This window comes from Hyaena hyaena, unplaced genomic scaffold (assembly GCF_003009895.1).
Source record: "Hyaena hyaena isolate Hyena2069 unplaced genomic scaffold, ASM300989v1 scaffold_745, whole genome shotgun sequence".
NCBI classification, from domain to species: Eukaryota; Metazoa; Chordata; class Mammalia; order Carnivora; family Hyaenidae; genus Hyaena; species Hyaena hyaena.
In genome coordinates this window covers 569,119-591,425 of record NW_024081376.1, presented here as the reverse complement: position 1 = coordinate 591,425, position 22,307 = coordinate 569,119, and the positions used below count along the sequence as shown (strand labels likewise).

Below are 22,307 nucleotides of genomic sequence, written 5' to 3'. Positions count from 1 at the left end.
TCCTGAGTTCAAGCCCCATTCTAGGCTCCGTATTGGGCCTAAAACCTTCAAAGGAAAAAACAGTTAAAATCTTTTAGAGTCTAGACTGGGGTGGGGCAGAGGACCATTCTACTTTAAGGAAAGGGGTTGCATTTAAAATTTTTCCAAGTTTTATCGAGGTATAAGTGATATATAACGTTGTATTAGAGTAAAGTGTACAACATACAACACAAAAATGGATACTCAGATCAATGGAGCAGAATAGAGAACCTGGAAATGGACCCACAAACATATGGCCAAGTAATCTTTGACAAAGCAGGAAAGAATATCCAATGGAGTAAAAACAGTCTCTCAGCAAGTGGTGCTGGGAACACTGGGCAGCGATATGAAGAAAAATGAACCTGGATCACTTTCTGACACCATACACAAAAAGAAACTCAAAATGGATGAAAGACCTCAATGTAAGACAGAAAGCCATCAAAATCCTCGAGGAGAAAGCAGGCAAAAACCTCTTTGACCTTGGCTGCAGCAACTTCTTACTCAACACATCTCCAGATGCAAGGGAAACAAAAGCAAAAATGAACTATTGGGACCAAATCAAAATATAAACTTCTGCACAGTGAAGGAAACAATCAGCAAAACTAAAAGGCAACCAATGGAATGAAAAGAAGATATTTGCAAACAACATATCAGATAAAGGGTTAGTATCCAAAATTTATAAAGAATGTATCAAACTCAACACCCCAAAACAAATAATCCAGTGAAGAAATGGGCAAAAGACATGAATAGACACTTCTCTAAAGAAGACATCCAGATGGCAAACCGATGCATGAAAAGATGCTCACCATCACTCATCATCAGGGAAATACAAATCGAAACCACAATGAGATACCACCTCACACCCATCAGAATGGCTAACAACAACTCAGGCAATGACAGATGTTGGCAAGATGTGGAGAAAGGGGATCTCTTTTGCACTGCTGGTGAGAATGCAAACTGGTGCAGCCACTCTGGAAAACAGTCTGGAAGTTCCTCAAAAAATTAAAAATAGAACTATCTTACAACCCAGCATTGCACTACTAGGTATTTATCCTAGGGATACAGGTATGCTGTTTCAGAGGGGCACATGCACCCCAATGTTTATAGCAGCACTATCAACAATAGCCAAAGTATGGAAAAAACACAAATGTCCATCGACAGATGAGTGGATAAAGAAGATGTAGTATATATATACAATGGAATATTACCCAGCAATCAAAAAGAATGAAATATTGCCATTTGCAACTATGTGGATGGAACTAGAGGGTATCATGCTAAGTGAATTAGACAGAGAAAGAGAAATATCATATGACTTCACTCATATGAGGACTTTAAGACACAGAAGAGATGCATCTAAGGGAAGGGAAGCAAAAATAATATAAAAACAAGGAGACGGACAAAACAAAAAGACTCTTAAATATGGAGAAGAAACAGAGGGTTACTGGAGGGGTTGTGAGAGGGGTGGATGGGCTAAATGGGTAAGGGGCATTAAGGAATCTAGTCTTGAAATCATTGTTGCACCATATGCTAACTAACTTGGATGTAAATTAAAAAAATAAATTTAAGAAAAAGGTAAAAAAAGTAAAGTGTACAACACAACTATTTGATACGTATATATTGCAAAATGGTTACTGGAAAGAGATTTTAAAACATTTCACAGTAGTGGTCACTTTCCTTTTCTGTTCTGTAATCAGTTCTTTTGCCTCCTTCCTGACTCATAAACTAAATGTTTGTTTCCTCTTATTATAAACTTACCCATAGATTCTTATCCCATACTGTGCAGAATTACAATGCGATTATAGTCAGATGCCAATGCAATTGGTGGTTCCCCTTCCATCCTCCATAATGCCTAGACCTCACCTACTTGCTGGTTCTGCGCCAGGCAGTTCTGTTTCGCAGTGGCTGCTGGGGCCTGAAGGATGCTGCGGGCAGTCTTCTGGCTAAGACCCACACCCAAGCCCGACCCCCTCCTGCTCTTCATTGTCCAAGTCTAAAGGAGCATTGTTCAAGAGTCTTTTGTAAACCACAAGTGTGGATTTACTCTTGATGTTTAAGTAAACACTCTCCCAACTGAACTAGGCTAAAGTGCAAGGTTTCTCTACTGCAGAAAGCACTTTGAGCCAGAACCCCCCACCTCCCGTCCCCACCCCAGCCCCCGCTCTCCAACTCATGCTATTCTGCAACTGAGATGAAGGGTGCAAAGTTCAGTCTCCGTGGAGTCTGGATCCGGATTCCCGGCAGTGTGGAGCCTCACCTTGGTTAACTTCCTTTACTAATTGTGTTCCAGCAGTTCTTTTCAACAACCTAGTCAGCCATACTCAGGGGCTCCTTGGCGCCCCAGTTTGATCCCTGGATCACCAGCCCGGCATCTTGGTGTCTCTTCTGCTTATCATGTGACCCAAAGTAGTCTGAAGCTGGTAATACCAAAGTAGTGGCTCTCCCTAAACCATTCCTTTGCCCTGGGGCTAGATGAGTTTCTGGCTTAGTGATCAGCAAGGGAGAGTCCTTCCAGAGCTCAGGACTTTGACTTTCACTCAGAGGCAGAACCTGAATGAAAATATTAACTTTAATGGAAGAGGGAGAATTCCACAGTAGATAACTTGTAGAGAAAGTTAAAGTGAAGAAAGAAAGATAAACAATTTGAATACTGTTCAATCTGTATCAGGGTTAAAAAATTAGTTACACAAAGAAAATGAATTGAAAAGATTTATATTAAAATGTTGACAGTTTTGGGGTGCCTGACTGGCTCAGTCTGTGGAGCATGTGACTCTTGATCTCCAGGTTGTGAGTTTGAGCCCCTCCTTAGGGTTCACAGATCACTTAAAAAAATAAAATCTTGGGGCGCCTGCATGGCTCAGTCAGTTAAGTGTCTGACTCTTGATTTGGCTCAGCTCATGATCTCAGAGCTCATGGGTTCGAGTCCCACATCCGGCTTTGTGCTGACAGTGCAGAGCCTACTTCAGATTCACTTTCCCTCTCTCTCTGCCCCTTCCCTGCTTGTGCTCTCTGTCTCTCAAAATAAATAAACTGGAAAAAAAAAAAAGATTTTAAAAAAGAAATAAAATCTTTTTTAAAATGTTGACAGATTTTCTCTTGATGGTGGAATTACAGGGGAGTCTGGCTGGCCAAGTCCGTAGAGGATTGGACTCATGATCTTGGAGTCTGAGTTTGATCCTCACATTAGGGGTAAACTTATACTTTAAAAAATTAAAAAAGAAAAAAATTAAAAATATTTTTTAAATGTTTATTTATTTTTAAGAGACAGACAGAACATGAGTGGGAAGGGGCAGAGAGAGAGGGAGACAGAATCTGAAGCAGGTTTCAGGCTGGAAGCTGTCAGCACAGAGTCCAATGTGGGGTTTGAACCCATGAAACGATCATGACCTGAGCCGAAGTTGGTCGTTCAACTGACTGAGCCACCCAGTCACCCTGAAAAAGAAATTTTTTTTTAATGATTGGATTACACCTGTTTTTTTTTCTTTTGTATCTATCCTATCAGTCAATATTAACTTTTCCTTTTTGAATTCATTTTTTAAATCACAAAAATAATGTAAACTCATTGCAATATTTTCAAATCACACTGGAAAATACATATAAGAAGTGAAAGCATCACTTTACCCAAGGATCAATTCTAGTACCATCCCAAGTTTATAGCTACTGATAAAAGTTTATTGTATAATTGCACATGCGTGCATTTATATGTTTAAATAAGGATATATATGTGTGTGTAGATATATGTATTTAAATATATGATTAGGTTTTTTTTCTTAATACTATGTATATATTGAAGACTTCAACATCAGCCATATTTCATTCTTTTAAAAAGGTGAAAGATTTATACGATCTGAAGAGAAACCAGAGTATATATTTCATTCTTTTAAATTACTGTTTAGGATTTTACAGCATGAATGTATTGTTATTTGACTAAATTTGACTAAATAGGTCATTTCAAATATTTTGCAATAACAAACTATGCCGCATTCAAGATTATTGCATTTACTTCCCTGTATACATGTGCATTTCTTTAAGATCAGTTTAGAGATGTAAAGTTTATGGGCCAAGATATGTCCACTTAGGGACCTGGGTGGCATAGTTGGTTAAGTGTCCAACTCTTGATTTTGGCTCAGGTCATGATCCCATGGTGGTGGGATTGAGCTCTGGGTAGGGCTCCACACTGAGTGTGGAGCTTGCTTAAGATTCTCTCTCTCTTTCTCTCTCTCTCTTTCTTTCCCTCTGCCCCTCTCCCTTACTTACACATAGGTTCTCTCTCTCCCTAAAAAAAAAAAAAAAAAATGACCACTTAAATTCTAGAAAGAACTTGCTAAGCTCCTTTACCAATTTTTTTTTCTGTTCACTGATAAAATAGAGTACCCATTCTTCCACAGCTTGACCAGTAATGGATATTATTGATGTTTATATTCTTTTGAAAAATATTTATTTATTTATTTATTTATTTATTTATTTATTTATTTATAAGTAAGCTCTACACCCAGAATGGGGCTGGAACTCATGACCCCTAGATACAGAGTTGCATGCTCTACTAACTGAACCAGCCAGGTGCTCCTGATGTTTAAATCCTTTTCCCCCCTTTTTCTCAAAGTTTATTTATTTATTTATTTTTTAATGTTTTTTTTTTTTAATTTATTTCTAGGAGAGAGAGAGAGAGACAGCGTGAGCAGGGGAGGGTCAGAGAGAGAGGGAGTCACAGACTGAAACAGACTGCAGGATCTGAGCTGGTAGTCAGCACAGAGCCCGACGCGGGGCTCAAACCCACGAACCGCGAGATCATGACCTAAGCGAAAGTCGGACGTCTAACCGACTAAGCCACCCAGGCGCCCCTTATTTATTTATTTTGAGAGAGAGAGAAAGAGAAAGAGAGAGAGCAGGGGAGGGCAGAGAGACTCCCATGCAGGCTTCTCACTGCCAGTGTAGATCCTGAAGTGGGGCTCAAACCCACTAACTGTGAGATCATAACCTGAGCTGAAGTTAAATCCAGACACTTAACCAACTGAGCCATCTAGGCACCCCTCTTCTTTATTCATTATATACCTTGTGTATTAGTGATTTAGATGTTTATACGCATTTCAAATATATTGCATAATATCTCTTCTCTCATCCCGTCCAGATGTTGTTTCTGAGCATGCTTCTCGATAAACCTCCTGCACACAAGTCTGTCTCCGAATCTACTTCCTGGGGGTATATGGACTACGACAACTGACAATAAATTATTGTTGATGAAGAATAGGTGGGTCCTTCACATTTTGCTCTGTTATGTAAACTTGAGTTATTTATTTATTTATAAGATTTTATTTTTTTAAAGATTTTTTTCTAAGTAATCTCTACAGCCAATGTGGGGCTCAAACTCATGACCCCAATATCAATAGTTGCACGCTCCACAGACTATACCAGCCAGGCACCCCTTGAGTAATTTATTTATAAGAATCCATTGTATAATTTTGAATGTGTGCATGGGTATGGATGTGTATGTGTAAGTAGGTTCCATGTCCAACATGGGGTTTGAACTTATGATCCCAAGATCAAGAGTCACAGGCTCTACTGAGTGAGCCAGCCAGGCACCCTGTGAATTTGTGTTGAAATACTACACTGAATAGGGGACACCTGGCTGGTTCAGTCTGAAGATCAAGCAACTCTTAATTGGGTCATGAGTTCAAGCCCCATTTTGGGTGTAGATATTACTTAAATAAATAAAACTTTAAAAAATGATATATTTTTAAAAATCTTAAGAAAAAATAAAAAATAAATGCTACCATTGAATAGGAAATGCAATAATGTTGCCCTGATTTTTTAAAACATCTGTAAGCCCAACATGGAGCTTGTACTCACAAACCCAAGATTAAGAGTTTGCATGCTCCACCAATTTAGCCAGCCATGTTGAGCTAACTTTAAAAATAGAAACCCTCATGATGAGGGAGCATGGGGCAGCCTGAGGGCAAAATACAGGCAGGCATACACACACACACACACACACACACACACACACACACACCACCTCAGGTGAAATATGTGTGATATTCCTCAGACACTCCTGGCTACCCAAGAACAAAGGAAAGGGGTTTAAGTGCTTGCCATGGTGATGTGGGAAACTAAGGCAAATGACAAATTAAATTCCCTTTACTGCCTACAGCCCGTTGACAAGTCCTTGAGACGAGCAGAGTTGACTTCCTTTTAGGAGCTCAGCTACCTCAAGGATGATACTTTGCTGGGGGCAAAAAGAGAATCTTAGCTTGACATTATCTCAACCTCAAGGATCCTGTAAGTCCACTTCTTTTATCTCAACTTCTCCAGGATTTATGCTGACAATCATACTCCAAGCTTATGCTACACCTCCGCCCATACATGTCTGAAGTGTCTCATGACTGAGGTTTTATTAAACAGTAATAAGTGACATTTCCCCCACAACAGCTAGCCCCTCAAGGTCCTGGAAACCTTGCTTCCAAAATAACTTACAGACTTACTCCATCCCTGATTCCTCCCAACCTAAGGGTATATGATGGTTACCCCTCACAACCCCAGTGCCCCTCTTCCTACCCATGGGTCCTGTCCCCATGCTTTAATAAAATCACCCTTTAAAAAAATTCTGTATTTTATTACTGAAATACATTGTCCTACCCACACCATCCCACAGTAAAAATCTTACCTAGATTCCCCATCTTTCCCCTTAGGCCCCCAGTCAGCCCAGCACAAGTTCTCCAGAATTCTCTGCCCACTGGCCGTTTTGGAGTGTGTCCATTGGGTAGCCATGTGGAAACCACCTGGTACCTTTGTGGAGAAAATAGAGGGCATGAGGGAGCCCCAGGAGGAGCTTATTTGAGGACCTTGGCCGCTTGCTCATAAGCCAGCTCCATCTTATCATCTGGAGAGATGGAGGCAAATTCTTCCCGAGTGTAGGCATTGTGCCAGTGTTGATGCACTCCGCGGACCACCTTGGGGATAGAGAAATCCCTGTACTTCCCACATACCACCTGTACTATGTGGAGCTTTGGCAACACATTGTAGTTCAGCCAGAGTGAGCTCATTGCCATCCAGAAACTTCCTCTGAGAGATACCTTCATCTTCAGCACTGGTCTCATCTACTTCTCCAGGGAGTGGGGATGTCCAGTGTTTGTTTAAAACTTTCAGGGCTTTCAGGAGCCCCTTCTCCAGATTTTCATTGAGGACTGGGTTCAAATTCTTGACGTAAGCAGAAAATTTGGCAAATATGTCCAGCCCACCCATGTTGGATCCAGGGTTCAGAGCTGCCAGCTTGGGGTACCTGGGAGGGCACAGCACTGTCTCCAGAAAGTTCTCCATCTTGTTGATGTCTGCATGCACTTCAGTGCCATACAGCAGGAATGAAAGCTGCCCTCCTGGGTACCACTTCTGTACCATCTAAGTCCACCTCTGGGTGACTCCCTTGCACCAGAGTACCATGAACAGTCTCTGGGAGAAGGGGCAGTTCCCAATCCTGGCCCCATCACTGCTGGCCTTCATGAACAATTCGACCTGTGCTTCTTCTTCTGCAATGGTTGCCACTGGGACCCGGAAGCAGCTGGTGCTGGGGAAACTCTAAAATCACCTTTTTCTACCAAAGATGTCTTCAAGAATTCTTTCTTGACCATCAGCTCCGGACCACCCCACCAGCACCCTTGTATACCTTTCTTCTCACCCAGTGGTCTCACTGCCATACAAGAGTCATTTCATTTCTATTTATTTCCCTGAATGGGAATCACAGAGAGTCCATGTTTTTGCCAGGCTTGCTGTGGTGCAAAGAACCACATAGAAATGCAAAGACTTCTCATAAAGGTGGATCTTTCACTGCTCTATAAAGATGATTAAAAAACAAAACCAGTCCAAACAAGGCACAGATGAGCAAGAACAAGCATTCAGAGAACTGTGACAGCCATTGGGCCAGGCTTGGGGCCAGAGAGGAGTTAGTTGTTTTGCCTTAAAAAGAAAATTCCTGGAGGAAGTTTGCCTAACATCACAAAGCCTCTGAGCCAAAGTACCAGAAGTGAAACCCAGGGGCCTGAGCCCTAAAAAATAAAATAAAATTGTCATTTTCTCCTTTCTTTCTTTCTTTCTTTCTTTCTTTCTTTCTTTCTTTCTTCCTTCCTTCCTTCCTTCCTTCCTTCCTTTCTTTCTTTCTTTCTTTCTTTCTTGGGAGAGAGAGAGAGAGAGAGAGCCCATGCAGAAGGAGGAGGAGGAGCAGACAGAGGGAGAGAGAGAGAATCTTAAGCAGGCTCCACCTTGGGCATAGAGCCAGACTCAGAGCTCAATCTCACCACTGTGAAATCACGACCTGAGCTGAAATCGAGTCAGATGCTTATCCGACTGAGCCCCCAAGGTGCCCCAGAGGTCTATTTTCAAGTTACTCTGGGGACTGATCTCCAGAAGCTGTGGGGAAACACTATTGCACCCTACTCTCACACATCCACCAAATTCCCCTTCAGTCTGTATCTCAGGTTGGCCAAAGAACAATCAACCACAAGTAGAGTGGTTGGAAACCTCCCTCAAAAATGAGGAACTTCAAAATTGAGGAGTCTATGTTTGTTGTTCCAGGACAATTGTGCTTTATTCTGACCCAAACAAACCTTATGCAACCCTAAATGCAGAAAATAACAAGTGTTGATGAGGAAGTAGATAAACTGGAAACTTTGTGTTTTGTTGGTAAGAATGTAAAATGTTACAGGTGCTGTGAAAAACAGTATGGCAGTTACCATATGATCCAGAAATCCCACTTCATGGATATACCCCAGAGAACTGAAAGCAGTGTCTCAAAGAGATATTTTCACTTTCATGTTTATAGCAGCATTATTTCCAATAGATAAAATGTAGAAGCAACACAAGTGTCCATTGATGAATGAATGGGTAAACAAACTGGTATATACAAACAATGGAATATTATTTATCCTAAAAAGAAATTCTGTTACATGTTACAACATGGATGAACTTTGGAAAAATTATGCTATATGAAATAAGACAGTTACAAAAAGACAATTACTGTATGATCTCCTCTTTTTTCTAAAGTTTATTTTTTTTAGTAATCTCTACACCAAACATGGAACTCAAACTCAGAACCCTGACTGAGATCAAGAGTCACATGCTCTCTGACAGAGCCAGACAAGTGCCCTGTATGATCCCACTTATATGAGGTATCCAGAGTAGTTAAATTTAAGGCACTTGGCTGGCTCAGTCAGTGGAGTGTGTGATTCTTGATCTTGGACTTGAAAGTTCGAGCTCAGCATTGGGCATAGAGATTAGATGAAATGAAATGAAATGAAATCTTTTAAAAAACACAAAGTAGTCAAATTCACAGAAACGGAAAGTTGAATGGTGGTTACCAGGGGGAAGGGAAAATGAAGATTTGCTGTTTCGTTGGTACAGAATTTCAGTTTTGTAAGATGAGACAGTTTTGGAGATTGGTTGCACAATAATGTAAATATACTTAATACTCCTGAAATGTACATTGAAAAATGGATAGGATAGTATGGGGCACCTGAGTGGCTCAGTCAGTTAAGGTCCAACTTCAGCTCAGGTCATAATCTCCTGGGCTGTGGGTTTAAGCTCCATGTTGGGCTCTGTGCTAACAGCACAGTGCCTGGAGCTTGATTTAGATTCTGTGTCCCCCTCTCCCTGCCCCTCCCCCACTCTTTCTTGTTCTCTCTCTCTCAAAAATAAACATTAAAAAAATGGATAGGATGGCAGATTTTATGATCTTATTTTTTACAATTAAAAAATATAAAACACTGATACTAATATAACATTGTATCTCAAGTATACTTCAATAAAAAATAAGTAAAATATTGAGGTGCCTGCACGTCTCAGTTGGTGAAGCATCCAACTCTTGATTTCAGGTCAGGTCTTGATGCCACAGTTCATGAGATCAAGCGCCCTGCTTAGGATTCTTTCTCTCTCTCTCTCTCTCTCTCTCTCTCTCTGTTCCTCCCCTGCTTGTGTATGCACATACATGTTCTCTCTCTCTTTCTTTCTCTCTCTCTCAAATAATAAATAAATGAACTTTTTAAAAAAGTAAAATATTTAATGGGCCACCTGTGTGGCTGTATTGGCTAAGCATCCAATGCTTGACTTCAGCTGAGGTTATGATCTCATGGTTCTTTTTGCTTGTTTGTTTTTAAATTAAAAAAAAAATTATTTCTGAGAGAGAGAGAGACAGCATGAGTAGGGAGGGTCAGAGAGAGAGGAAGATACAGAATCTGAAACAGGCTCCAGGATCTGAGCTAGCTGTCAGCACAGAGCCCAATGCAGGGCTCAAACCCACGAACCATAAGATCATGACCTGAGCCAAAGTCGGACGCTTAACCAACTGAGCCACCCAGGCACCCCTGATCTCATAGTTCTTGAGTTCAAGCTCTTCATTGGGCTCCATGCTGACAGTTCAGTGTCTGCTTGGGATTCTGTCTCTCTCCTTCTCTCTCTGCCTCTCTTGCACTCCCTTTCTCAAAATAAACAAATAAACAAACAAAAAAAGTAAAATATTGAAAACACTAAGTGAACAGGTCAGAAAGCAAATTAGATATAATTAAAGAGGAAGTTAATAAACTAGAAGATAGATCTGAGGAATTATTCAGAATATAATATAGAGAAACAAAGAGATGTTAGGAAATATGAATGATGCAAGGAGAAGGTGTAACATAGAGACAAATGGCTTCTAGAATAAAAGAATGAAGAAAATAGAAAAGAGACATTATTCAGAGATAAAGTGCCTGAGAAATTTACCAGAACTGACGAAAAATATGAATCCTCTGGTTCAGAAATTAGAATGAATCCCAGGAATAAATATAAATTAAAAAATTAAAATAAATTCACCTTACATTCTTTTTAGGGAAACTGCAGAAGATCAAAGATAGGGAGATGAGATTAAAAGTATTCCAGAGAGCAACCCAGATGAACAACCAGTGACTGAGTAGGTGAATGGATAAACAAACATTTTACATCAATATGTGGACTATCCAGAGCTAAAAAAAAATACGCTATCAAGTCATGAAAAGATATGGAGGAAACTTAAATGCCTGTTACTAAGCAAAAGAAGCCAATCGTGAAAAGGCTACAAACATATTGTTTGATTCCAAGTATATCTCAGTCTGGGAAAATGCAAAAAAAAAAAAATTATCCAAAACTATGGAGATGGTAAAAAAGATCAGTGGCTGGCAGGTGTTATTGAGGGAGAGGGATGTAGAGGTGGGGCACAGGATTTTTAAGAGAGTGAACCTAGTCTGTATGATCATATGATGGTGGGTACATAGCATCATATATTTGTCCAAACCCATAGAATGTACAACACCAAGAGTCAATCTACTCTGAGTGATAATAATGTTAATATAGCTTCATTGATTGTAACAAATGTATCACTCCGGTTGAGGATACTTTTTTTAGAGAGAGAGAATATCTTTTTTTTAAATATAATTTATTGTCAAGTTAGCTAACATACAGTGTATACAGTGCACTCTTGGCTTCAGAAGTAGATTCCCATGATCCATCACATACATATAACACCCAGTACTCATACCAATAAGTGCTCTCCTTAATGTCCATCTCCCAGTTTCCCCTCCCCACCCCCAATCAACCCTCAGTTTGTTAGAGAGAGAGAATCGTAAGCAGGCTGCATGGTCAGCCTGGAGACTGACATTGGGGCTCCATCCTGTGACCCTGGGATTATGATCTGAGCCAAAATCAAGACTCAGATGCTTAACTAACTGAGCCACCTAGGTGTCCCCCAAATGTTTCACTCTGGTATAGGATGTTGTCAGGGTCTGTGTTTAGGTGTCAGGGGGTCTTTTAGGGTTCCCAGACCCAACGTGTAGGGGTTCACTACACAAAACACCATGCAATTCTTGGATACCAGCAAGGTGTCCAAAAATTTAACTCAAGTCTGACACTACCTACCCAGCAATAGCATCAGGCTCCACAGGTTAAGGGTTTAGTTCTACAAGATTGCCTCCCATCTCCCACTTCAGACACCAGTCACAAGCCCCACACTAATGCCTGTGATTCTGACCTACTAGCTACACAATGGAAATTCCAACAACCTCCTCCTTAGGCCGGATTAATTTACTAAAGTGGCTCACAGAACTCAGGGAAACACTTATGTTTTCTATTAAAGGAAATGATAAAGAAAAAGATATGATAAAGGATATGAATCAACAGCCAGATGGAGAGTTACGTATGGCAAGTTCCCCCACAAAGGAGCTTCTGTCTTTGTGGGGCTCGGGTTCTGGCCTGGTGAGATGTGGAAACGTATGGTTCCTGAAGCATGAAAGCTCTCTGGAATAAAAAGGCAGAAAGTTCTTCTCTTGGGTTTCTATGAAGGTTTCTTACATAATCATGATTGACTAAATCATTGGCCATTGGCTGAATCAACCGCTACCTCCTCTCACCTCTGTGAAAGGGGGTGGAACCGAAAGTTACAACCATTTAATCTCCTGGTGCATGCATCTGGCAATGGGGTCCAAAAGTCACCTTCAATAATAAGACACTCATTTTACTTTTATGGCTCTGAAGCATTTTCAGAAACTATGGGGGAAGAACAAATATATCTGGGAAATATATATTATGAAGACCAAATATATCTGAGAAATGTATGACCAAATACATATTTCTTATAAATCATATCATACCAGGTAAATAAGAGTTTTCTGTATTTTCCACTCAATTTTGCTGTGAATCTAAAACTACTCTAAAAAAAATCTATTTAAAAAAAAATCCCAAATGGAAAAAGAAAACCAACCCAAACATCTAGAGAGAAAAAACAAATAACCAACAAAAGAACAATAATTATACTGTCAGCAAACAACTCAAAACAAAACAACAAATGTATGTATGTACATATGTATGCATTTATGGGAGAGACTGCATGCACGAGTGGGGGAGGGGCAGAGAGAGAGGGAGACAGAGGATCTGAAGTGGGCTCTGTGCTGACAGCAGACAGCCCAGTGCAGGGCTCAAACTTATGAACTGTAAGATCATAACCTGAGTGGAAGTTGGAAGGCTAACTGACTGAGCCACCCAGGCGCCCCTTTAAATTTTCTTTTGTAATCTCTATACCCTACATGTGGTTTAAACTCATGATCCTGAGGTTAAGAGTCACATGCTTTTCTGGGCACCTGGATGGCTCAGTAGGTTAAACCTCAGACTTCAGCTCAGATCATAATCTCACGGTTTGTGGGTTCGAGCCCTGTGTCAGGCTCTGTGCAGACAATTGGGAGACTGGAGCCTGTTTCAGATTCTGTGTCTCTGTCTCTCTGCCCCTCCTCCACTCATACTCTGTCTCTCTCTCAAAAATAAATAAACATTATTAAAAAAACAACAACAGTCACATACTTTTCCAACGGAGTCATCCAGGCACCCTACAGCAAATTAAAAAAATATATATATATATATACATAACAAGAAAGTTAAGGTTGGTTATTGCTGTATATGGTCTTGCTCTATTCCCTACTCCCTTTCCCTTACCCTCTATCTGTTTGTTTTCATTAATATGCATGGAGGCTTTTATTTTGTAAATATGAGAAGGGATAGGCCCAGGTAACAGGAGTAAAAAGTTTATTGAAAGAGGGAAGGGTATTTGGTTTTTAACCGTCTTACTGACCTTGTGAGGGAAGGGATCCATCTTAGGGGTGGTAACACTATTCCCACATTAGTGACTATGGGTTAGAAGACTACTGTAGACACCTTTAGTAATGGTGCCCATCTGTATAGGAGCTTAGAAGCTCTGAAGTATATTTAGATACATTATCTCATTTAGTGTCTGGGAGAGGTGACTCTCCAACTTTGTCAGGCAATGTCAATCACAATATTTCTAGATACCTTGCTTAATCTTATACTTCCTGATATTTAGTAGTTAAAATTCTGTAGGCTCATCTAATTCCAGTGTTTCTTTTAAGTTTTGAATAGAGAAAGGCAGGGCAAGGTTTTGAAAATTTTTTACTCATATAGCCTGGACCTTTCTCAGGAATTTGGACTGCTATCTGAATATTGCCACTGGAATGTCTAAATAAGCATCTCAAACTTATTATGTCATCAAATCAAGCTCTTGATTTAGTTCTTTCAATTTACTTGTCTTGCAGTCTTTTGTGTTGCAGAAAATGGCAATACAGAAGCATAGGCCCTCTTACAGATGCGTAGGCCAAAAATTTGGAAGCACCTTTCTCTTCTTTTTTTTAAAAAAAATGCTTAGTTATTTATTTTGAGGGGGGAGGGGCAGAGAGGGACAGAAAGAGAATCTCAAGCAGGCTCTGCATTGTCAGTGTAGAGCCCAACATGGGGCTCCATCCCACAAACTGTGAGATCATGACCTGAGACGAAATCAAGAGTAAGACATGTGACTGATTGAGCCATCCAGGTGCCCCTTTCTTCTTCTTAAAAAAAAATTTTTTTTTAATTTAAGTAAACTCTATGGCCAATGTGGGGCTCAAACTCATGACCTTGAGCTAAAGAGTCATATGCTCCACAGGCTGAGCCAGTCTGGCACCCCTTGCATCCTTCCCTTCTTCCTGCACAGCTCATGTCCAGTCCAGTAGGGAATCTTGTTCGCTCTACCATTCAAAATATATCTACCATCCAACCACTTCTCATTACCTCCATCGTGGTCCAAGTTTCCATTATCTTTCACTTGGATCACTGTCATAGCCTTTTTAATAATCCTGTGTGGCAGGAGCTCAATAAAGACTTATTGAATGAATAAATGAAGTAATGCCCAGGTGTGGGTTATCATTGGCTCTCTGGTGACTCATGGTTAAACTTGAGATCCCTTGCCATATTTTGGAGAGAGAGTGGGAAGAAGTAATATTTGGGCAGCAAGTACTGTGAGCCCTTGGAGGAAATAATTGGGAAAAATGGAAACAAACCTGAAAAATACAGGTAAGAGGAGTTAGTAGAATTGGGACTCCGAGTGGGAATTGGCAAACGGACTCAGATCACTGAGTGCCCCACCCCTGCTGCTGTGATTGCCCATTCTTTGCCCGTAGAGAGACTGACTGGATACCCTGTTTCCTTCTGGTGACCAGTGCAGCCAGAGATCCTGTGAGATGATCTCTAAGAGGCCCAGGAAGATGAATGATCTTTGCTGAAGACCAGGTGAAGAGAGCAACTTTCCTGCTCAGCTCTGGGCGTGGTGCATCCTGTGGAAGCAGACAGTTGAGTGGAGTCGGCAAGCTCCTCCAACTGCAGCTGCAGAAGAAAGGGAAGGAAGGCAAAGAAAAAGGCAAGGAAGGAAAGGGAAGGAAGGCACGTAGGTGTGGCCTGGCCTAGGATCCCTTCTCTTCCAGGGCCACCCCTTACCCCTCCTCCCCCCTCTCCCCATAGGAGAGCCAGCAGCTGCTTCTAACAGCTTAGGTGTTTCCCTGCTTTGAGAGTCCTTCCAGAAGCTTGTTCTTTGCCCTTTTCTTTTCAGTCATTCTTTCAGTGAACACCTAAAGCCTGGTTCCCTCCTCTTGGTCGCTCAGGAGCTCTTCTTCAGACTGGCCAATGGAGTATGGTTTGGGGAAAGTGACTGGTCGGTCCCCGACATGTTGAGTTCAATTTCCTCCTTTGGGTGTGTTTCAGCTTCCAAGTGGGATGTCTGCCACAGCAATTATAACAACCACACTCTGCTTGCAAGTTCTTAAAGCTATATAGGCCAACAAAACCCAGAAAGGAATTCTTAAGGAAAGCCGAGAAGTTATCAGAATTTCCACTCCCGTCAGACCCAGAAGTTCTGTACTAGCCTGCCCATAACCGCTTAGTGAGAATTATTTAACTAGCTTGAATTCTTTCTCTAACCACATAGAAATCCGACATCCTGAGGGAAAGGAAGGTCTCCCCCACCACTACCCTGCTTTTCCCCAAGCCTTCCCCATCTAGCCAGTAGCATTGTTATTCACCTGGCCGTTTGAGAGAAAACCCTGGAAGTTTGTCTTTCTTTTCCCTTATCCCTCGCTTCTCATCATTTCCATCGGTAAGGCCTGTTGTCTCTACAGACATCAGACATCGAGGCCAAGTGCAGTGGCCTGCTAACTGGTCTCCCTGCTTCCACTCTTGTCTTGCTACAGACTGCCCTCCTCACAGCGGCCAGAGCTTTGGCTCTTTCAAGGACGAGACAAATCCCCTCTCACATCGCTCCAAAGACTCCCACTGAACTTTTGATCCATTTCTAACTTCTTACCGTGGTGAGTGAGACTCTGTACAATGTGGCTCCAGCCGTTCTCTCCAGTCACATGTCTACTGCCCTCTCCCTCAGCCCATGGCTTTGTCTGTTCCTGCAGCGTGCCAAACTTGTTCCTGTCTCAGGCTTAAAATGCTCCGTGAGGATTTTCTCTGGCTAGCTCCTTAGTATTTAGGCCTCAGTCCAGTACTATTGCTCTATAATGAAACCTTCCAAAACTCAGTGGCTTCAAAACAGCAGTCATTTATTTCGCTCATATATCAGTAATTGGGCTTGGCTTCCTGGGAAACATGCATTTTTTTTGTTCCAAGCAGCATCAGCTGGAGCAAAACACCAGGGAACTGGGGACCTGCTTCTAAGATGGCTCACTCATGTGACTGGCAGCTGGAAGCCTGAGGGGCCTTGGTTGTTCATGTGGCTTGGTTTCATAGAAAAGTGTCCCAAAAGACTCAGATGGAAACTATATTATCTTTCACTTTTTTTTTTTTAAAGTTTATCTATTTATTCTGAGAGAGAGAGAGAGACAGAGCTTGAGCGTGCATGAGTCGGGGAGGAACAGAGAGAGAGAGGGAGGGAGAGAGAATCACAAGCAGGCTTCACACTGTCAATGCAGAGCCTGACATGGGGCTTGATTTCACAAACCTGAGTCGTGACTTGAGCCAAAATCAAGAGTTGGACGCTTAACCTACTGAGCCACCCAGGCACCCCAGCTGTATTGTCTTTCATGACAGAAGTCACATAGCATCACTTCAGTTGTACTTTATTAGTTGAGCAAGTCAAAAGGCCTGTCCAGGAATGCTGGGTGGCTCAGTCAGCTAAGTGTCTGACTTTGGCTCAGGTCATGATCTCACAGTTTGTGAGTTCAAGCCCCACTTCAGACTGTCAGCACAGAGCCTGCTTCAGATCCTCTGTCCCCTTCTCTCCCTGTCCCTCTCCAGCTCATGCTCTCTCTTTCTCTCAAAATTAAATAATCATTAAAAAAAAAAAAGACCTGTCCAATTTCAAGTGGAGGGAATATGAACTCTACTACTTGAAGAGGGAGTATCAGAGTTTGTACAGAAATGGAAATATTGCTCTTCTGGATGATTCTGGGTATTGCTATCTGTCTCAACGTCCTCAGGGTGACTGTCACTGACCACCCTACGTAATGTAGCTCTCTTCCTCACCCCAGATAGTCATTCCTTATCACTTCAGCCTCCGGTTCTTTCATAGCACTTACCTTTATATTAAAGCATGTTGTCTTTTTACTTATTTGCTCACTTTCAACGTTACACAAGAATATAAATCCTTCGAGAGCAAGAACCTTGCATGAAGGGAGGCCAGATGGGAGGCTGATGCACTAAGTCCTGGCAGTTGCAGTCAGAGATGTGACAGCTATTTAGAGATATGTTAAGATTGGAGATGTTGGTCTTTGGAGAATGACTGACTATGGGGGATGAGGAGAGAAAGGAGGATGCTGGGCTGCTGGTCCATGTCGGATGGAGAAAGGGCTCAGGACTGAGGGAGAGCATAGCTCAGCCATGCTGAGACCTGCACTAATGGAGGGGTGAAGGGGTGTTATATGTATGGGGAGGCTGGCTAGATGCACCCTGAATCCTTTTCTTCTTTTCTCCAAGCTTCCAGCCACATTTCCCAGCCCTCCTATAGTCAGGTGGGGGGCAGGTGAAACTATGGTCAAAGAAATGCAAGTGGAAGCTGATGTGTACCACTTTCTGGGGTGGCCTATTACAAGCCACCATGCAAGATTCTGCATGCCCCCTTTCCCTTCCTTATAGGAGGTATGTTAATGATGGTGGCATCACAAATGGGGCAGGTCTGGGCTCCTGAAAGACTTTGTGGAGGAGAGAACCGCTCCCTCACAACCTTTTTTATTTCATGACACAGAGTTTTTGAAGAGACAAGGGCAGCAGTACTGTGTCCCACATTTGGGATTTATCTCAATGTTTCTTCATGTTATTCTTTAACGTCTTCCTCTATTCTTTGTATTTCCTGTCAACTGAAAGTCAGCTAGACAGCTTGACTAGATTCAGGTTAACTTTTCTGGTAAGAAATATTTCAAAGATAATGTACTTTTATATTGCATCCTATCAAGAAGGATATCAATGTTAGGTTGTCTCACCTCTGGTGATGTTATGCTTGAAGGCTGAGTTTAGACGGTGGTTGCTAGAATTCTCCATTGTAAAGGCGTTTCCCCCTTTTGCACTTAGTATGTAAACTATGAGGTAACCCTTGGTCACCATTCTAACATCCTGTTCCTGAACAACATTTCATGTAATCTTTTCAGCATCTGTTGTGGTTTCTTCCCTCAGTTGTTTATATTTACTATTTTTCTAGCATTTGTTCAGCCATTTACTATGTGCTGAGCATTCTCTTATGGTTCTACCTGTATTTTCTTTCTCTCCTTCTCCCTTCCTTCCTTCCTTCCTTCCTTCCTTCCTTCCTTTCTTTCTTTCTTTCTTTCTTTCTTTCTTTCTTTCTTTCTTTCTTTCTTTTCTTCCTTCCTTCCTTCTTTCCTTCTTTCTTTCTTATCTACACCCAGTGTGGGACTTGAACTCACCACCCTAAGATCAAGAGTTGCATGTTCTGCCCACTGAGGCAGCCAGGTGCCTCTATATTTTCTTTTCTAATCATCACAATAATAGAGGTAATGAGATAACTTTATTTTATAAGTGAGGAAGCTGTGAAATGGAGAAGGTGTGTTAGTTTTCTGGTGACTATAATAAAACATCACAAGCTCAGTGACTAAAAGCAACAGAAATTTATCTTAGAGTTCTTGAGGTCAGAGGTTTGAAACAGGTCTCATTGGACTGAAATTAAAGTGTAAGTGAGGCTGCTTTCCTCTGGAGGGCTTTAAGGGGAAAAATCTGTTTCCTTGCAGCTTTTATTTTTTTTATTTTATTATAATTTTTTAAAGTGTATTTATCTGAGAGAGAGAGAGAAAGAGAGAGAGAGAGAGAGTGCAAGTGAGAGAGGGGCAGAGATAGAGGGAGAGAGAGAATCCCAAGCAGGCTCTGTGCACTGTCAGCACAGAGCCCGATGTAGGGCTTGAACTCTTGAACCATGAGATCATGATCTGAACCAAAGTAAGACACTTAACAGACTGAACCACCCAGACACCTTTTCCTTGCACCTTTTAGAGGATACCTGCATCCCTTGACTCATGGTTCCCTTCCAACTTTTTTTTTTTGGTCTTTAAAAAAAGTAATAATTATTTTTTAAAGTTTATCCATTTTGAGAGGGGGGGGTCACACTGTCAGAGTGGAGCCTGATGCAGGGCTTGAACTCAAGGGCCAGAGGTCAATGGACTGAGACACCCAGGGACCCCCTCACTTCCAACTTTAAAGCCAGCATTGGTGGGCCCAGTTCTCCTACATTATCACTTCAATCTTGCTTCTATTATCACATCTTTTTCTGACTCTGCCTCTTCATCCACTTTTAAGGAGCTTTGTGATTCCATGGGCCTACCCCAGGAAACCAGAGCATCTTATCTTAAGGTCAGCTCTTCAGTCACTTTAATTCCGTCTGCAACTTTAATTCTCCTTTGCTATGTAACCTAACATAGTCCCAGGGTCTGGGGATTAGGACGTGGACATCTTTAGAGAGAACATTATTGTGCTTACCACAGAAGCTAAGTAACTTGCCTTGATCGCACAAGAAGATAGCAGCAGAGCTGGGATTTGGGCTTTGGCAGCCTGGTTCCAGAGAGCACATTTTTAATCCCTAGGCTATGCTTTCTCTAAAAATGTACCAAGTTGTGGGGTTGGGATGGTTTATTGTGACTTGTATAAACTATCACCTCATCCTTCCTCTTCTGATTTCATAAGCCATCATGAAATTCTCTCTTACAATTTGGCTTCCCACAGTATGCTAGAGGGTCTAGATCCAGAGTCTGGAGCTTGGGCTCAAATCTCAGCTAGACCACTTACCACTTGGACAAATTACTTGGACAAATTATTAAGTTTCTCTGTGTCTTAGTTTCCATAATATAATGTGTTAGTGAAAAAATAGTATTTCCCCTACCATATTTTCCTTATGAGCATGATTTTTATAACTAAAATGATTACATAGCAACTGCTCTGCCTTAGCCAGGATTTTATTCTTTCTGTATATTTCTAAGGGATCACCTGGCCAGATTGGCTTCCTGGCCCTCATCTTTCATCCACAGTCACCAAATAAAGGAGTCATTTGCAACAATCTTGCTACAAAGAACACAAAACTTCAGTGGAAAACAATTGGCCTATTATAGTGACCACTAGCGATGGTGTAAGGATCCAATGACAGATTTTCTTAGAGCAAATACCACAATAAATTCGACCCCTTTAAAAAAAATTCTGTTAACTTTTTACAGATTTTTTTTTTTGGAGAATACTGACATCTTTGCTGTTTTTGTGTTTTGTCATCTTTTTAGAAACTTTAAGTAGATTTTAATTTTTACCAAATGTCCTTTTTCTGATTCATGATCCCATTCAGGATACCATATTGCCTTGAGTTGTCATATCTCCTTAGGCTCTTCTTGGCTATGAGGGTTTCTCAGGCTTTCCTTGGTTTTAATGACTTTGACAATGTTGAGGACACTAGTCCTTTTTGCACCATGATCTTCTATTGGAATTTCTCCAATGAGTCTCTCATGGTTAGATTGAGGTCATAGGTTTCAGGGAAGGCGACCACAGAGAAAAAGGCCCATATTCGTTATATCATATCAAGGTTCACACCATCAGTATGAGTTATCGTTGTTGATACTGACCTTGATCCCCTCGCTGAGGTGGTCAGGTTTCTCCACTGTCGAAGTACACTTTTCCCCTCTTTCCATACTGTTCTCGTTAGAAGGAAATCACTGTGTCCAACACACATGCTCGAGGAGTAGGGAGTTATGTTCAGGCTCCTTCAGGGGGTGTGTTAATTTCTAGGGTTTCCTACCAAAATAACACAAACGAGGGGGCTTAAAATGACGGAAATTTATTCTCTCACAGTTCTAGGGGCTGGAAGTCTGAAATCACAGTGTCAGCAAAGCCATGTTCTCTCTGAAGCTTCTAAATGTTTATTTATTTATTTATTTATTTATTTTGTTTGTTTTTTTGGGGTAGTGATGCTTTTTTATTAAGATTTTTAATCTTAATTCCAATACAATTAACAGACAGCATTGTGATAGTTTCAGGTGTACAATATAGTGGTTAACAAGTCTATACATTATCCAGTGCTCAACAAGGTAAGGGTACTCTTAACTTCTTTCACCTATTTCACCCACCCATCTTCTCTCTGATAACCATCAGTTTGTTCTCTATAATCAAAATTCTGTTTCTTGGTTTGTTTCTCTCTTTATTTATTTATTTTTGAGAGAGAGAGAGAGAGAGAGAGAAAGCTAGACAGAGCAGGAGTTGGGGAGGGGCAGAGAGAGAGGGAGGCACACAATCTGAAGCAGGCTCCAGGCTCTGAGCTGTCAGCACAGAGCCCAATGTGGGGCTCCAACCCACCTACTGTGAGATCATGACCTGAGCTGAAGTCAGATACCCAACAAACAGAGCCACTCAGGTGCCCCATCTCTCTGAAGTTTCTAGAGAAGTTGATCTGCGCCCCCTCCTAGCCTCTGGTGCTTTTAGCAATCCTTGGAGTTCCTTGGTTTGTTATGAAGCCTCCAGTGTGCCTGCCTCCGCTGGCACCAGGTGTCCGTCCCCTGTTGTCTTTGTCTGTGTCCCTTGGTTATAAGAACACCAATTGTATTGGATTCGGGACCACCCTTGTGATCTCATCTTAACTTGATCCCATCTGCAATGACTTTCCAAGTAAGGTCACAGCCACAAGTACCATGGTTTAGGATTTTGACATAATTTGGAATTCCTCTGCATAGGAGAGTTATCACTTCTCACCTATTCATATATTTATTTATTTAATCATTTATCTACAACAGTATGAGTAGCCACTTTGTTATATTTATTTATTAACTTCAGAGTTGTTTTGGGATTTTCTACATAGATAACCATGTTACATGCCACCTTCCCAATCTTCATATCTTTTTGTTTCTTTGTTTTTATAAGCTTGAACACTAATGTGGGGCTTGACTCTGGGATCAGGAGTAGCATCCTCTCCTACTGACTGAGCTGGCCAGGTGCTGCCAGTCTGCATATATTTTATT

At 41.4% G+C, this 22,307-nt stretch overlaps 1 pseudogene; it reads right to left on the bottom strand.

Annotated features, from left to right (window-relative positions):
• Nucleotides 1-6,842: 6,842 nt before the first annotated feature.
• LOC120220973 lies at nucleotides 6,843-20,987 on the bottom strand (annotated as a pseudogene).
• Nucleotides 20,988-22,307: the final 1,320 nt, after the last annotated feature.